At 44.0% G+C, this 16687-nt stretch overlaps 1 protein-coding gene and 1 pseudogene across 1 annotated transcript in view; one reads left to right on the top strand and one right to left on the bottom strand.

Annotated features, from left to right (window-relative positions):
- The window catches only part of LOC126177049 (cuticle protein 16.5-like), a 334451-nt gene that overhangs the window by 143870 nt on the left and 173894 nt on the right, over nt 1-16687 (bottom strand). The gene's annotated exons all lie outside the window — the stretch shown is intronic.
- LOC126177399 (5S ribosomal RNA) lies at nt 7897-8014 on the top strand (annotated as a pseudogene).

Here is a 16687-nt window from a genome sequence, read left to right as displayed (position 1 = left end):
GCTGACCGCAAGGAAAAAAGGGAGGAGTCAGCCACTCTGCAATATCCTAAAACCTCCATCCTAAAAGCTTAGGCCAGAGTCCAGACACATCACAAAACTTAAAAACCCTAGACACACACGTCTCATCGTTAGCTAAAACACAGTGCAGATCCCCATAAACTTGTGCTTCTGCCCTTGCATCACGGTATAAAATGCAGTCTGTTAAAATGTGCCGGACAGAGATGTGCACACCACAAGCATCACAAAACGGAGGATCCTCCCGCCGTAATAAATAGCTATGCGTCGGAGGACAGTGCCCGATCCGAAGACGTGTGAGGGCCACCCACCTCATCCCGCCTGAGCAGCCGGCAGGAGGAACGCCACGGTCGAGTGGTTGACTTTACCGACCGCAGTTTATTGGTCGTCACCGCCAGCCATTCGTCCTCCCACAACTCCATGTACTTCCTGTGGAGTGCAGCGACGACTGAGTGCAAGGGGATAGGACACTGGACCACATCCTGCTCTCTGCAGGCCTCCTTGGCAGCCCGATCGGCCTGTTCATTGCCTCATATTCCGACATGACCAGGCACCCAGCAGAAGGATACCTCTTTACTCCGCCGTTGGAGCAAGTACAGTTGGTCATGTGTCAGCTGGACCATCTCCTCAGTCGGGTATAGGTTCTGCAGTGATTGTAAGGCACTAAGAGAATCGGAGCAGAGAAGAAATCGATCGCCCCGAACACGATTCATCTGCCCCAGTGCCTTCAGGATCGCGTGGAGCTCCGCTGCGAAAACGGTGCCGCCCCACAGCGCATAGTGACGGTTAAAGTCACCTGCTAGCGGAACGGAGTTGCCAAGGGAGGCTTCATTTGTTAACTATTGTTTGGAAGGTCTTATTGGGTAGTTGTATGCTGAAATCACGGCCTTGCCGCAGCGTCAACACCAATTCCTCTCAGATTACCCAAGTTAAGCGATGTCGGGCTGCGCTAGCACTTTGGTGGGTGACCACCCGGTCTGCCGAGTGCTGATGGCAAGCAGGGTGCACTTAGCCGTTGTGAGGAAAACTTAGGAGCTACTTGATTGAGAAGTAGCGGCTCCGGTTTCGGAAACTGACATACGGCCGGGAGAGCGGGGTGCTGACCACATGCCCGTTGGCCGGTCAGTACCGTTGGGCCTTCATGGCCTGTTCGGGAGGAGTTTAGTTTTAGTATTCTGAGATGAAATTCAGATGGAGGTCTTTTTATCTGCAGGCGGATACTCAGCATCTGCAGTAGATCATGCTGAATGCCAGTGTTGACAACGGAAATGTGGATATTTAGTTTTTCCAAAAACGTTTCACCGCCGTAACCATGACTTGAGTCTTCTCCAATGACAGAGCAAACCAGAAGCGCACGCGTTCCTTCGGTTTTAATCATGTTTCGATGATGGCACAAATGTCTGCTTGAGTTTCCAGGAGAAAACGTCAAAGACTGACTTTGTTTGACGAGCTATATTGCTTTCCCTTGCATGAATTCATAGGCGATTTTGGAATGTAAGGGTCAACGTATCTTAGATTGACATCCGGATCGAATCTGTTTGTAGCAGTGTAGTGAGTCTGAGCCCATTAGAAGCCTACTGGTTCAATATATCACTCATCACAGCCATAATCATACTGTAAAATGTTGTTATATAGGCCGTTACAGACATCACTCTGTTGGTTGAGTCTGTGAAATTGTGTGAACAGGAGTTCGGACCCGTTGAAGCAAGAGGAAGGTGCGGTTTTGGTTGGTACAATTGATCCAGCGGGAGCATCTTTTGATGGGGTCCTCTATGTTTTACAGAACTTACGGGTTGCTTGTGAGGTAATTGGGCACACTGTATTAGAGGAGGGGGCGGTAGTATCGGCGGTGAATGCAGTGGAGCCACCGTTCCTGATGTCTGCGGCAATGTCGTAATGACATGCGTTGGTTGCTGCGTATCGTAGCTGGCGGTGCTGATAAGTGCATTGAGCCGCTGATGAGTCGGGAGGGGCAGCAATTCTGTACCGTCTCGTCATGCTTGGGGGGGGGGAGGAATAAATGCATTCGAGTAAGGTCTGTTTTCAAACAAAAAAATGGTTCAAATGGCTCTGAGCACTAAGGGACTCAACATCTGAGGTCATCAGTCCCCTAGAACTTAGAACTACTTAAACCTAAGGACATCACACATATCCATGCTCGAGGTAGGATTAGAACCTGCGACCGTAGCAGTCACGCGGTTCCGGACTGAAGTGCCTAGAACCGCACGGCCACCACGACCGGCTGTTTTCAAACATAGCTACGGTTTCGCAGAAGGTAATATTACTGAATGACACAATTTTGTTAATATCCATGTGTCTGAGATACAATGGGCAAGTTAGAGATAGAGCATTCTGACCAGCGGCACAATGAATACAGGTTGGTTGCTGAAGCACAGGCATGACTTCTGTGAAGCCCTGTGCAGTACGCACAACTTGTGATACTTCTGCACTGTTTGTTGCCATGTCAATATCGCAAACAGTTTATAGCAGTGAAGAGTATCACTCTTCCCTAACAACCGAACCTTTAATCCTGTCATGGGAAAAGCCACATACAACACTAACATGCCGTGAAACACGCTAATGTTACCCTCTGAGAGGATTTCGAAGATTGACCGCACGTGTGTCTAATGGACAAAGGTATCAGACTATAATTTTGAATTTAGTGAAATTAACAGAAAAACCAAACGGACTTTAACATTGGGAATTAATAAAAGTGGTAAAATCATAAATGAATGAAAAAAATCAACGGTCACCAGCCCAATTAGGCACATTAATTTGGAAATATATGTTTGAAAAAATTGACTGTTCGTTATTGAAGTTACTTTAGTTCAGATCTCCCTTTGAACAACAAACAGGATAAAAACTGACACAGTACACATCTGTGTATAGGAGCAGTTACCAATAACGCACACACCAGTATATTATAGGAACTAAATTTGCATCAAGCTCACAGTAATAACAGCTACACTCAAGAGCATTACTGAATCAAATACTGAAATGTTACTGCATGAAATGCAGAACTAAATTTGGACATGAAGGGCTTTTATCTTAACTGACATGAAAAAAAAACAAATAAAGATGAACATGATCATAAATACACTGTTTAAACTCCTCTACATATATCAGTTTTCCTTAGCAACAGTAATAGTTCAGTTTTTTACTAACAGGTAGAGAATATGACGGGGATCCATAAACTAGTATAGTTTCACTAGTAAATGTTCTGTGATTATTACAGTAGAAAAGACTTACGCAAAAAATTAATCACTCACTTCACATGGAGTAGTTCAAATGTGTGTGAATTCCTAAGTGACAAAACTGCTTAGGTCATCTGTCCCTAGACTTACACACTACTTAAAGTAACTTTTACTAAGAACAACACACACACCCGTGCCTTAGGGAGGACTCGAACCTCCGCCGGGAGGAGCCGCGCTGTCCGTGACATGACGCCTCAAACCGCGCGGCCACTCCGCGCGGCTGGAGTAGTTCATAATTTACTTTGCAAGACAATAAAATACAACACTGTGATTAGTTAACTTCAAAAAATGTAACCATTCATGATAGGAATCAAAACCACACTAATTTTCAAAATGAGCTTTACTTATTTGCCTTTTTATCACCTGTGAAGCAGATATTCTAGACAATAATATTTACCTAATCTTGTGCTGGAATCCTACAAACTAAGGATACTTTAGCAAAAGCCTATCCAACTTCACTTTTGTGGTTTTAACTTCAACTTTTACTGCTCCTTTTACGTTAGACAAAAAATCACTTTTAAACACTTGGTTGCAGGAATCATTCATTTAAATCAAGTTACTCGGTTTTACTAGCACTTAGGTGAGGACCCTACATAGGTTCGTGATCAGGATAGAAAATATGGTTTCGGACACGAATTTATGTTTTTGTGATTATTATTAAAACAAAAAACAAGTTAACTTGTCGATGCCCATATACATTACTGAATGTATGAAGTTAGTGAAGCAGTGGCGAAGATTGGATGCAAGCGACATGGCGGCTAACTGTACCCAGGGCTCTTGATGTTCGAAAGCTCTATAAAATCTTTTCTTGGCGTCTGATTTTCAACATATTAGAGCCATTCCTTTATGCCGAGAATACCAAATAATTGCCAGATCCACAACCGAGACAAGTCCTTTATAAAGCATCTTCCAATTCCTCTCTTAGTACCGTGGAAGTGTACTGTGCTACGGCTAGCCACATACTGCGTATCATTCACACAAAGGGGCCGCTCAGTTCGACCGCCAAAACCACCATGGCGCCATGCCACTTCCGTTGCGGAGGGACTTCCCTACTGCTTCTACATGTTACAAATACCATTGCCGTAAGCATGAACCACCTTCCAGTAAATATGTTCTTTTTATGAACATACGCATATTACAATATTTATCATTTTAACATATCCTTTTGCTTTTTTCGTATATACATTACAAAACATTAATTTTCTTGCCACAGATCAAGGGGGTTTAAACAACACAGAATACACACTTCATAATTACAGATACACAGTTACATAACGTAAACCTACTTCTAATTGATATAAATGTTACAAGTTGTAGCATTGTAAGACGAATTGTTGTCCATTGGACAGCGAATTCCATGAATATAAAATAAATTTGGGAGCCGCAGAGATCCAAATGTTAGAACACAAACTAGATATGGCTTTATTACCTTTTTCCTGTTCAGAATTGTAACTTTATTAATTCTCCTGATAGCAATAACATCCACCAACACGTAATTTCCATTAGTACATTACTGGCCATTAAAATTGCTACACCAAGAAGAAATGCAGATGATAAACGGGTATTCATTGGACAAATATATTATACTAGAACTGACATGTCATTATATTTTCACGCAATTTGGGTGCATACATCCTGAGAAATCAGTACCCAGAACAACCACGTCTGGTCGTAATAACGGCCTTGATACGCGTGGGAATTGAGTCAAACAGAGCTTGGATAGCGCGTACAGGTACAGCTGCAAATGCAGCTTCAATACGATACCACAGTTGATCAAGAAGAGTGACTGGCGTATTGTGACTATCCAGTTGCTCGGCCACCATTGACCAGACGTTTTCAATTGGTGACAGATCTGGAGAATGTGTTGGCCAGGGCAGCAGTCGAACATATTCTGTATCCAGAAAGGCCCATACAGGACATGCAACATGCGATCGTGCATTATCCTGCTGAAATGTAGGATTTCGCAGGGATCGAATGAAGGGTAGAGCCATGGGTCGTAACACCATCTCAAGTGTAACGTTCACTGTTCAAAGTGCCTTCAATGCGAACAAGAGGTGACCGAGACGTGTAACCAATGGCACCCCATACCATCACGCCGGGTGATACGGCAGTAGGGCGATGACGAATACGCGCTTCCAATGTGCGTTCACCGCGATGTCGGCAAACACGGATGCGACCAACATGATGCTGTAAACAGAACCTGGATTCATCCGAAAAAAATGGCGTTTTGCCATTCGTGCACCCAGGTTCGTCGTTGAGTACACCATCGCAGGCGCTCCTGTCTGTGATGCAGTGTCAAGGGTAACCGCAGCCATGGTCTCCGAGCTGATAGTCCACGCTGCTGCAAACGTCGTCGAGCTGTTCGTGCAGATGGTTGCTGTCTTGCAAACGTCCCCATCTGTTGACTCAGGAATCGAGACGTGGATGCACGATCCGTTACAGCCATGCAGATAAGATGACTGTCATCTCGACTGCTAGTGATACGAGGCCGCTGGATCCAGCACGGCGTTCCGTATTACCCTCCTGAATCCACCGATTCCATATTCTGCTGACAGTCATTGGATCTCGACCAACGCGAGCAGGAATGTCGCGATACGATAAACCGCAATAGAGACAGGCTAAAATCCGACCTTTATCAAAGTCGGAAACGTGATGGTACGCATTTATCCTCCTTAGACGAAGCATCACAACAACGTTTCACCAGGCAACGCTGGTCAACTGCTGTCTGTGTATGAGAAGTCGGTTGGAAACTTTCCTCGTGTCAGCACGTTGTAGGTGTCACCACCGGCGCCAATCTTGTGTGAATGCTCTGAAAAGCTAATCATTTGCATATCACGACTTCTTCTTCCTGTCGGTTAAATTTCGCGTCTGTAGCATGTCACCTTAGTGGTGTAGCAATTTTAATGGCCATTAGTGTAATTCGTCTTCCGTAAGCGATGATGCTTTGTTTAGCAGTGATAAACTTTGGACTCCACATTTGCTTTGTCTAAGGAAGTGTGTTGAGTGTTGAATATAGCACTGGCATTTAATCTTGACACAGTCTCAGTTTACACACCGCTTCTCCCTGCCACCTTGATATTGATTATTTGCTTGAGTAATGTCTCGTAATGTCGCCTAATGAGTTTACATAATGCCACAGTGTGGAGCCTGGTTATGTTTCGGTCTCTTCTTTCTACAAAAAAGATGAAAGGGACATTTTCGGTAGTCGCGTATAAGTTAACAACGCAACCTACGTGTTGGTGGATGACGGTATCTTCTTGGCTGGCGTCGTCACGTAGCATTTTTTCAATTTTGTCACGTGGGTCGTCTCGCCCTTCCTCATCTGTGCAGTCCGGCCCGTCCTGCGAGGGTTGCAGATCTCTTGCTATAGTTGCATCGGCAGGTGGAACACGTTGGTATGTGTCTGTGTTGTGGGACGCGATGATTGCTTCGCATAATCACTTGACTGATAGGTGCTCGGAGTTCTTCAGTATCCATTGCAGCACTGTGCGGCTAGTTTTGTGAAGTTATTGGAGCAGGGGGATGCAATCGCCACCGTCCATCGTAGTGATTACAGCGGAGGAAACGTTTAAACGATTCGAGAGAGCCTGTGGAGGTAGGATAAATATCATAACCAGCTATCACTGCGTGCACTGCGCGACAACTTGCCGCATAGGCGCGTAGGAAGTGTCTAATACCGTAGGGCGCAGATGTTGTCTCTTCCGCTTACCGAAGCGAGCTGTTGAACCTTTCATCTCCAGCTTTGAAACTGAAACGGTTCAAAAATAAATAAACACACACACACACATGCTCGTACACACAGTTCCATTTCATAGTACAAGAAAAGAAACTATTTGATCTAGCAAAGAAGAACGTCGAGGTGTGAAGTCTTTGTAGTCATCACACTAGATGGCGCATTGATTAAGAGACGCCGAGCGGTGTAAGGCAGTGCAGTCATGGACTGTGCGGCTAGTCCCGTCGGAGGTTCGAGTCCCCCCTCGGGCTGGGTGTGTGTGTTTGTCCTTAGGATAATTTAGGTTAAGTAGTGTGTAAGCTTAGTAACTGATGACCTTAGCAGTTAAGTGCCATAAGATTTCACACATTTGAACATTTTTTGATTAAGAGACACTCTCGCTTCCGGAGGGACGGCAGTTAAATTCGCCTCCGACCATCCAAATTTAGATCCCTAATTCGCTTTGGGCAAATGCTTTGACGTTTCCTTTGCTAAAGACACTCCTGCTCATCTTCCTCCATTCTTCCTCGATCCGAGCTTGTGTTCCGTGTGTATCCGAAACTTACTACATATAGAAAATAATAAAATGGCTCTGTGCACTATGGGACTTAACATCTGTGGTCATCAGTCCCCTAGAACTTAGAACTACTTAAACCTAACTAACCTAAGGACATCACACACATCCATGCCCGAGGCAGGATTCGAACCTGCGACCGTAGCTAGAAAATAATAGCCATCACAGATTGCTAAATAAAACTGTTATTCAGACAGCGATCACGGTTGTTCTTTTGACGTAAATTTGTTTACCTTCGGATGTTTAGACTGAAGTTGACAAGTATGCTGCACTTTTCAGTATATAAATATCGTTTTGGATGGGAATGTAGTGTTTGAAACATTCATTATGTATTCGAAATTGCCAACGGCCTTGCCACAGTGGTAACACCGGTTCCCGTCAGATCACCGAAGTTAAGCGCCGTCGGGTTGGGCTAGCACTTGGATGGGTGACCATGCGGTCTGCCGAGCGCTGTTGGCAAGTGGGGTGCACTCAGCCCTTGTGAGGCAAACTGAGGAGCTACTTGATTGAGAAGTAGCGGCTCCGGTCTCGGAAACTGACATACAGCTGGGAGAGCTGTGTGCTGACCACTTAACCCCTTCACATCCGCATCCAGTGATGGCTATGAGCTGAGGATGACACGGCGACCGGTCGGTACCGTTGGGCCTTCATGGTCTGTTCGGGAGGAGTTTTACATATTCGAAATTACGGTAAACGAACAACCAACCAGATTTGACTCTTTTTACAAATGCGATGCTTAAGAACTATAGTGTTTCCACATAGCGCCTACGTAGAAAACTGGGCGTGCTGAAGAAAAGTATAACAGCTTCATTAGTCGGAAATGGTGCGTTCGGTCATCGAACATTTACCGTGGTTGATATTTCACCTACGACAATGTTTCGGTGTTTGTAAAATGTTCACACTGATAAATATTCAATTATATTGCGTGTCAGTCGTGACACTGAAGCTCAGGTATCGCTTGTGCACTGCTGGTTGCTGACAACTAGTAAATTCCAATGAAGTGGGCGAGGTGCCGCACCACGTCAAAATCTTGGGAAGTGATATTTTACAACGTGTAAAAGAAACAGTAATTGAGGCAGCCCTCACAATAATTACGGGTTTCGAGACGAGTTAATGAAACGGAACGAATTGCTAAACAGTATTGTTTATTAACGCTCTGGCTGCCGTATAATTTACGATGCCGACCAGTTTAGCGCCTGAACTTTACTCACTGACGTATAACGGACGTCAGACTTTAACAACCGGTAATACCAACTCTGATTTACGCGCTGTGGTGGTAACAAAACTGTGGCCAATAAAACAGAACGATATGACGTGAACCACATTTGCACTCGTTGCAGTATGCGTGCGTGTAATGACCGGCAATTCACGCGAGGCTTGAGGAACTGCTCTCACTGCGTGGTTCAGCACAGTGGCAACAAGTCATCTACTGCCGCTATAAAATACTTTTCTGCATCAAGATGCAGTGAAAAACGTTTCATACCTAACACTGACGGACCTATTTTTTCGTATTAAACGATGTGTCCGATAAAAATTGTTACTATACAGTAAATCCATTTTATGCTAAAATCAACATACTGTACATTCAAAATCTATAAATCTACACTCCTGAAAATTGAAATAAGAACACCGTGAATTCATTGTCCCAGGAAGGGGAAACTTTATTGACACATTCCTGGGGTCAGATACATCACATGATCACACTGACAGAACCACAGGCACATAGACACAGGCAACAGAGCATGCACAATGTCGGCACTAGTACAGTGTATATCCACCTTTCGCAGCAATGCAGGCTGCTATTCTCCCATGGAGACGATCGTAGAGATGCTGGATGTAGTCCTGTGGAACGGCTTGCCATGCCATTTCCACCTGGCGCCTCAGTTGGACCAGCGTTCGTGCTGGACGTGCAGACCGCGTGAGACGACGCTTCATCCAGTCCCAAACATGCTCAATGGGGGACAGATCCGGAGATCTTGCTGGTCAGGGTAGTTGACTTACACCTTCTAGAGCACATTGGGTGGCACGGGATACATGCGGACGTGCATTGTCCTGTTGGAACAGCAAGTTCCCTTGCCGGTCTAGGAATGGTAGAACGATGGGTTCGATGACGGTTTGGATGTACCGTGCACTATTCAGTGTCCCCTCGACGATCACCAGTGGTGTACGGCCAGTGTAGGAGATCGCTCCCCACACCATGATGCCGGGTGTTGGCCCTGTGTGCCTCGGTCGTATGCAGTCCTGATTGTGGCGCTCACCTGCACGGCGCCAAACACGCATACGACCATCATTGGCACCAAGGCAGAAGCGACTCACATCGCTGAAGACGACACGTCTCCATTCGTCCCTCCATTCACGCCTGTCGCCGACACCACTGGAGGCGGGCTGCACGATGTTGGGGCGTGAGCGGAAGACGGCCTAACGGTGTGCGGGACCGTAGCCCAGCTTCATGGAGACGGTTGCGAATGGTCCTTGCCGATACCCCAGGAGCAACAGTGTCCCTAATTTGCTGGGAAGTGGCGGTGCGGTCCCCTACGGCACTGCGTAGGATCCTACGGTCTTGGCGTGCATCCGTGCGTCGCTGCGGTCCGGTCCCAGGTCGACGGGCACGTGCACCTTCCGCCGACCACTGGCGACAACATCGATGTACTGTGGAGACCTCACGCCCCACGTGTTGAGCAATTCGGCGGTACGTCAACCCGGCCTCCCGCATGCCCACTATACGCCCTCGCTCAAAGTCCGTCAACTTCACATACGGTTCACGTCCACGCTGTCGCGGCATGCTACCAGTGTTAAAGACTGCGATGGAGCTCCGTATGCCACGGCAAACTGGCTGACACTGACGGCGGCGGTGCACAAATGCTGCGCAGCTAGCGCCATTCGACGGCCAACACCGCGGTTCCTGGTGTGTCCGCTGTGCCGTGCGTGTGATCATTGCTTGTACAGCCCTCTCGCAGTGTCCGGAGCAAGTATGGTGGGTCTGACACACCGGTATCAATGTGTTCTTTTTTCCATTTCCAGGAGTGTATGTTCACTATTTACTTTTTTTTGAGAAAGCCTATTACTGTTTATTGATATATCTGTATCAAGATATCAACATCAAAGTTTGAACGAAGTTTTCAATATCTATATGGTTTTTCATTAATTTTCCCAGTCGGAATATAAATAGCTGTGAACACTTCTCACGATGTTCCACATTTCTGACGCAGTAAGGACAGGAACTGTAATGTTAAACTGATTGTCAAGTTAGTTATCATCGTCTACACGGACATGGTCTATTGAAAACTGAACAGTTTCCAAAAAGTATTCATCTGTCATTATCGGTTCTGTATATACTTAATATACTGCAGCTATCTCATGCAGTGATAATGTAGGTAACTCTAATAATGTAGTAACCTGCCTCGAAATTTCATTACACGTCATTTGAGGTTCAGTATCAGCCTATCCTAGAGGCGCTAAAGACTCTGCTACTTTGGAGAATCCCACATGGCGAAAACAACTTTCAGTCACCTTTCCGTCCCCAAATTCCAAGCAGAATGAACATAAGTAACGCAACTAATTGACTGATGGGAAAACCTTTTTTTTGCTTCGAATACGAGTAAATATTTTCAGAGCGATTGCTAGCGATAATGAAATTTCTAGTTTTGTATGACGCCTTGATCACACGGCTATAAAAAACTTGTGGTCGAAGGCAAGTATATACTGTACAGCTTTTAATTTTGTCAGAGTGTACTCAATTTTATAAAATAATTGTGACAGCACGTTTTGGTCGTAGAAATTGGTTATCCAAATTTCATCTCCAATCGGTGAACATTGCTATCACAATCCATGTTTTCTTGGCCCACTGTATATTTGGGCGATAAGATCTTACTTTTTTATAAACTTCTACCCATGACAAACAGGGGAGAGAGGTGTAATGGTAGACAGCAGGAAATGGGACACATCATGAAAAGTCAGATGCTTCCGGTCTGTAGACGTAAGTGAGTAGAGTGACATCTAGTGACCTTCGCAAGCTAGCGGTAATAAGTCTGAGTTGCTTCATTGAGAGACGTTTGGCTGTGATTGGATATTTGTTTTGCACAAATTCTTCTATTAAGGTTTCGAGGTTCTAAACAAGGTAAGTGGAAAACCGGTTTTTAATGTGCAGCCAAAGTGCCTAATGACATTCTGTGAACTGTGTGCAACAAAATGCTTGCTGTGCTTCATAATCAAACATTTCGTTTCTAGATTTCGTTTCAATGTGAAAGTGAGCAAACGACATGGCACAATCTGCGGTAATAGTACGCGGTACGACATATGGTGTTCCATGGCGCATAACCTTACCCCTCGTGTAATTAACAACTGTTTGATTTTTACGGAAATAAGGTAATGAGTATGTGAAATTTATGATACATTTAATGAGAGAATCATTTTATTTACTGTTTGATTTTTACGGAAGTAAGGCAATCAGTATGTGAAATTTACGATGCATTTAATGAGGGAATCATTTTATTTATAGAGGATTCGGAATTATGCCCGGAAAACTTGTAAAGATTCGTGAATAGAAGAATTTATAGCTGTAATCACGACTGCAGTTAGAAATTGAAAGAAAATTAGAGAATCTGGACGACATATTGGTATTTATAATGTTACACTTCGGAAAAGGTGAATGTAAATACTGAGCCCTCTGTAGGAAACAAAATTGATTCCTAAAACAACGATCGTGCAAAATCCAGCTCTCTCTATCTGTCTACGACAACCATAAAACAGTAGATACCGACGTCCATGTTGATTCCGTATTCATTGCTTCTGGAAGGCGCTGAATACAGTTGTGGCGTAACGAACAGAATAAGAGTGTATGGAATATGTGACCAGCTGTGTCACTGGATCGAAGAATTCAAGTAAACAGAATGTCATTCTTACTCTTAAGATTTAAAACTAATTTCAGGCGCCTGCCAAAAGGATATTTTTGGTGGATAATGTCGGTAGATTCATTACGCTTGTTCGGAAGATGCTGCTGCACAGTATGCCCATACAATAATGTTCCAGTTTCGGTGTTCATATATAACAATTTAATTTAGACTATTAACAACGAATCATACATTAAATTCAAGGTAAATTAATCTAATATTTGTTGCAACTGAGAGTGTACATCCAACCTAAAATCCAATTCCTCCCACACTTTAGTTAGCAAAAACGCATAAAAGGAAGCAAAAACCTCTTCACTTCTGTGACTCAACTCTGGCAAATTATTAGGTAGTGGTGTAACGTGGACACTATTTTTTATACAGCTTCAAAGAAAAGAACTACGTGGCGTGAGGTCTACATCTAAATCTACATGGTTACTCTTAAATTCACACGTAAGTGCCTGGCAGAGGGTTCATCGAACCATTTTCATACTACTTCTCTACCATTCCACTCTCGAATGGCGCGTGGGAAAAAGGAACACCTAAATCTTTCCGTTCGAGCTCTGATTTCTCTTATTTTATTATGATGATCATTTCTCCCTACGTAGGTGGGTGTCAACAAATTATTTTCGCATTCGGAAGAGAAAGTTGATGATTGAAATTTCGTAAATAGATCTCGCCGCAAAGAAAACAGCTTTTGTTCCAGTGACTGCCACCCCGTATCATATCAGTGACACTCTCACGCCTATTGCACGATAACACGAAACGCGCTGCCCTTCTTTGCATTTTCTCGATGTCCTCCGTCAATCCTACCTGGTAAGGTATGTAGGCTGTCTCTTTAGTGGGTTTGTCGCATCTTCTAAGTGTTCTGCCAACAAAGTGCAGTCTTTGTTTCTCCTTCCCCACAATATTATCTATGTGGTTCAAAAAATGGCTCTGAGCACTATGGGACTTAACTGCTAAGGTCATCAGTCCCCTAGAACTTAGAACTACTTAAACCTAACTAACCTAAGGACATCACACACATCCATGCCCGAGGCAGGATTCGAACCTGCGACCGTAGCGGCCGCGCGGTTCCAGACTGTAGCGCCTTTAACCGCTTCGATCTATGTGGTCTTTCCAATTTAAGTTGCTCGTATAATTGTAATTCCAAGGTATTTAGTCGAATTGACAGTCCTTAGATTTGTGCGATTTATCGTATACCCAGAATTTATCGGATTTCTTTTAGTACTCATGTGGATGACCTCGCACTTTTCTTTGTTTAGTGCCAGTTGCCACTTTTCGCACCATACAGAAATTCTCTCTAGATCATTTTGTAATTAGAATTGATCGTCTGATGATTTTACTAGACGGTAAATTACAGCGTCATCTGCAAACAATCTAAGGGGCCTGCTCAGATTACCACCTAGATCATGTATATAAATCAGGAACGGCAGAAGACCTATGACACTACCTTGTGGAACATCAGATATCACTTCTACTCTATGATTTACTGTGTATCACTACGAACTGTGACCTCTCTGAGAGGAAATCACGAATCCAGTGACACAACTGAGACGATACTCCATCCGTATTAAGTTTGATTAATAGTCGCTTGTATGGAATGGTATCAAAAGCCTTCTGGAAATCTAAGAATATGGGATCGATCTGAGATCCCTTGTCGACAGCACTCATTACTTCATGGGAATAAAAAGCTAGCTGTGTTGCACAAGAACGATATTTTCTGAATCTGCGTTGGTTATGTATCAATACATTTTCTTCAAGGTGATTCATAATGTTCGAGTACAGTATATGCTCCAAAATCCTACTGCAAATTGAGGTCAGTGATACGGGTCTGTAATTCAATGGGTTACTCCTATTTCCTTTCTTGAATATTGGTGTGACCTGTGTTACTTTCCAGTCCTTAGGAACAGACCTTTCGTCAAGTGAGCGGTTGTATATGGTTGCTAAGAAAGGCGCTGTTCTGATTTCGAATTCTGGAATATTTACTTCATCTTCTTTCGTGAAGGAATTACGGAAAACTGTATTTAGTAACTCCGCTTTAGTGGCACCACCATCGGTAATATTTCCATCACTATCGCGCAGTGAACGTCTTTAGGTTTTCTACCATATTTTGAGGCAATGTTTAATTGTGGAAACTACTAAAAGCATCTCACATTGACGTCCGCACTAAATTTCGAACTTCTGTGAAACTTAGCCAGTCTTGGGGATTTTGAGTTCTTCTGAATTTGGCATGCTTTTTTTCGTTGCTTCTGCAACAGTGTTCTGACGTGTTATGTGTACCATGGTACACGTGAACGTGGAGACCAACGAAAAGAGAGCTGTCGTATTGACCATTATTATCAATCCGACGGTCAGGGACTTTATATTCAACGACTCTCGTACAAAGAGATGCCAATGGGAAGCGCCTCCGTATTAGTGCCAAATAAAGCTTTCAGATTACCTTGTAATTGGGAAAGAAGCATTCTTTCAACGCATCCATGTAGTTTAAGCTGAAAAAAAATCATCCGTACATTTGATGTGAGGAAAGAGCGTAGAAAACGTTTAATTTCGGGGAATTTCTTTGGCAATGTGCAAGTCCGTCAGGATGCTCTAACCCCCACATACGAACGAACAGTACTGGTTTCCCACTCAGATGAAAAGGTGCCTCATCACTCAACATCAAACGATCAACAAAATCACCTTCCCGCTGCAAACCTTCACTTTGCAAAGTTATAACGTACACCATAGCCATCTGCATTTACAACATGTACCAACTTTAATCGGTATGGAAGCATGTGTACACGTTTTTTAAAACCTTCCACACTGTTGTCTTTGGCAACTGAAGTCTAGCACTTGCTTTCGGAACAGAATGCATGGGACTACGAAAGTAAGATGTTCTAATACGGTCAATATGCTCTTCAGATACTTTTGGTTGGCCCGTTCTTTTCTTTTTACACACACATCCGGTCGTTTAGAATTGACATTACCATCGCCGGATGTTTTTCCCACATGGGGCATCACAAACTTTAAACTAAACGCATGTTGGACTGAAATTGCAGCTTCACTCTTAGCAAACTGCAGAACACAAAACGGTTTACACTCTGGAGTCGCCATTAAGTGGCGTATGTGAGGCTGCAAGTGGGAAAACAACAAATCAGTAATTGTAACCTTGAACCAACACTTCATAGCCCTTAGAGTTGACATTATTAAAATTTATAACTGGAACATTATTTTATGGACAGCGTGTATTAAGAGACGTTTCAACACTAAAAAACTGTAGCAGTATGCTAGCAGACCTGCAGATGATCGATGTTTGGTGCAGAGATTGGCATTTGACGCTCGACATAAACAAATGTAACCTATTGCGCATAAACATAATAAGAGCCATTATGGCATGGTTACACGATTGCAGAACAATTACGGGGTGCAGTTACATCCAGGAGCATGGGTACAGAGCGATTTAAATTGGAACTACCACATAAAACAAATTTCAGGTAACATGCCAGTTTCATTGGAAAAATTTGCAGGACGTGTAGTCCATCCATGAAGAAAGTAAATTACAAAACCGTCGTTGAGCAATACTTGGAAATTGCTCTTGTCTGGCATACATAGCGGCACCATATTGGACTGGTAGAAGAAATGGAGAAGATCCAAAGAAGAAGAGTGTTTTTCGGCACATTTAGAAAGCGCCAACACGTCACGCAGCTGCACAACCAACTCCAGTGGCACACGCTAAAAGTAGGCATTGTGCATCGTGGTTTAGTTTACTATTAGAATTCCGAGAGCGTAACATTCTAGAACGTCAGCCAATATATTGCTCCCTCCAATATTTCTCGCGAAAAAACCTTCGAGGTAAAATTACAGCGATTCGAACTAACGCGGGGGCTTACAAACAATCGTTCTCCCTCTAAACAGTCTGTGACAGGAATGGGTTCAAATGGCTCTGAGCACTATGCGACATAACATCTGAGGTCATCAGTCCCCTAGAACTTACAACCACTTAAACCTAACGAACCTAAGGACATCAGACACATCCATGCCCGAGGTAGGATTCTAACCTGCGACCGTAGCAGTCGCGCCGTCCCGGACTGAAGTGTCTAGAACCACTCGGCAACAAGGCCGGCGACAGGAATGGGAAAGGGGTGAACACAATGGCAAGCAAAATACTCCGCCACACTCCCGCGGTTTGCGGAATGTACGTGAGTTGGTCAAAAAGTACTGTCTCCAATTTTTTCACCTGAAATAAAGTTTGTAAAGTGAAAAA

This window comes from Schistocerca cancellata, chromosome 3, assembly GCF_023864275.1.
Source record: "Schistocerca cancellata isolate TAMUIC-IGC-003103 chromosome 3, iqSchCanc2.1, whole genome shotgun sequence".
Classification (NCBI taxonomy): domain Eukaryota; kingdom Metazoa; phylum Arthropoda; class Insecta; order Orthoptera; family Acrididae; genus Schistocerca; species Schistocerca cancellata.
The sequence above is the reverse complement of the archived record's forward strand: the minus strand, read 5'-3'. Positions and strand labels throughout refer to the sequence as shown.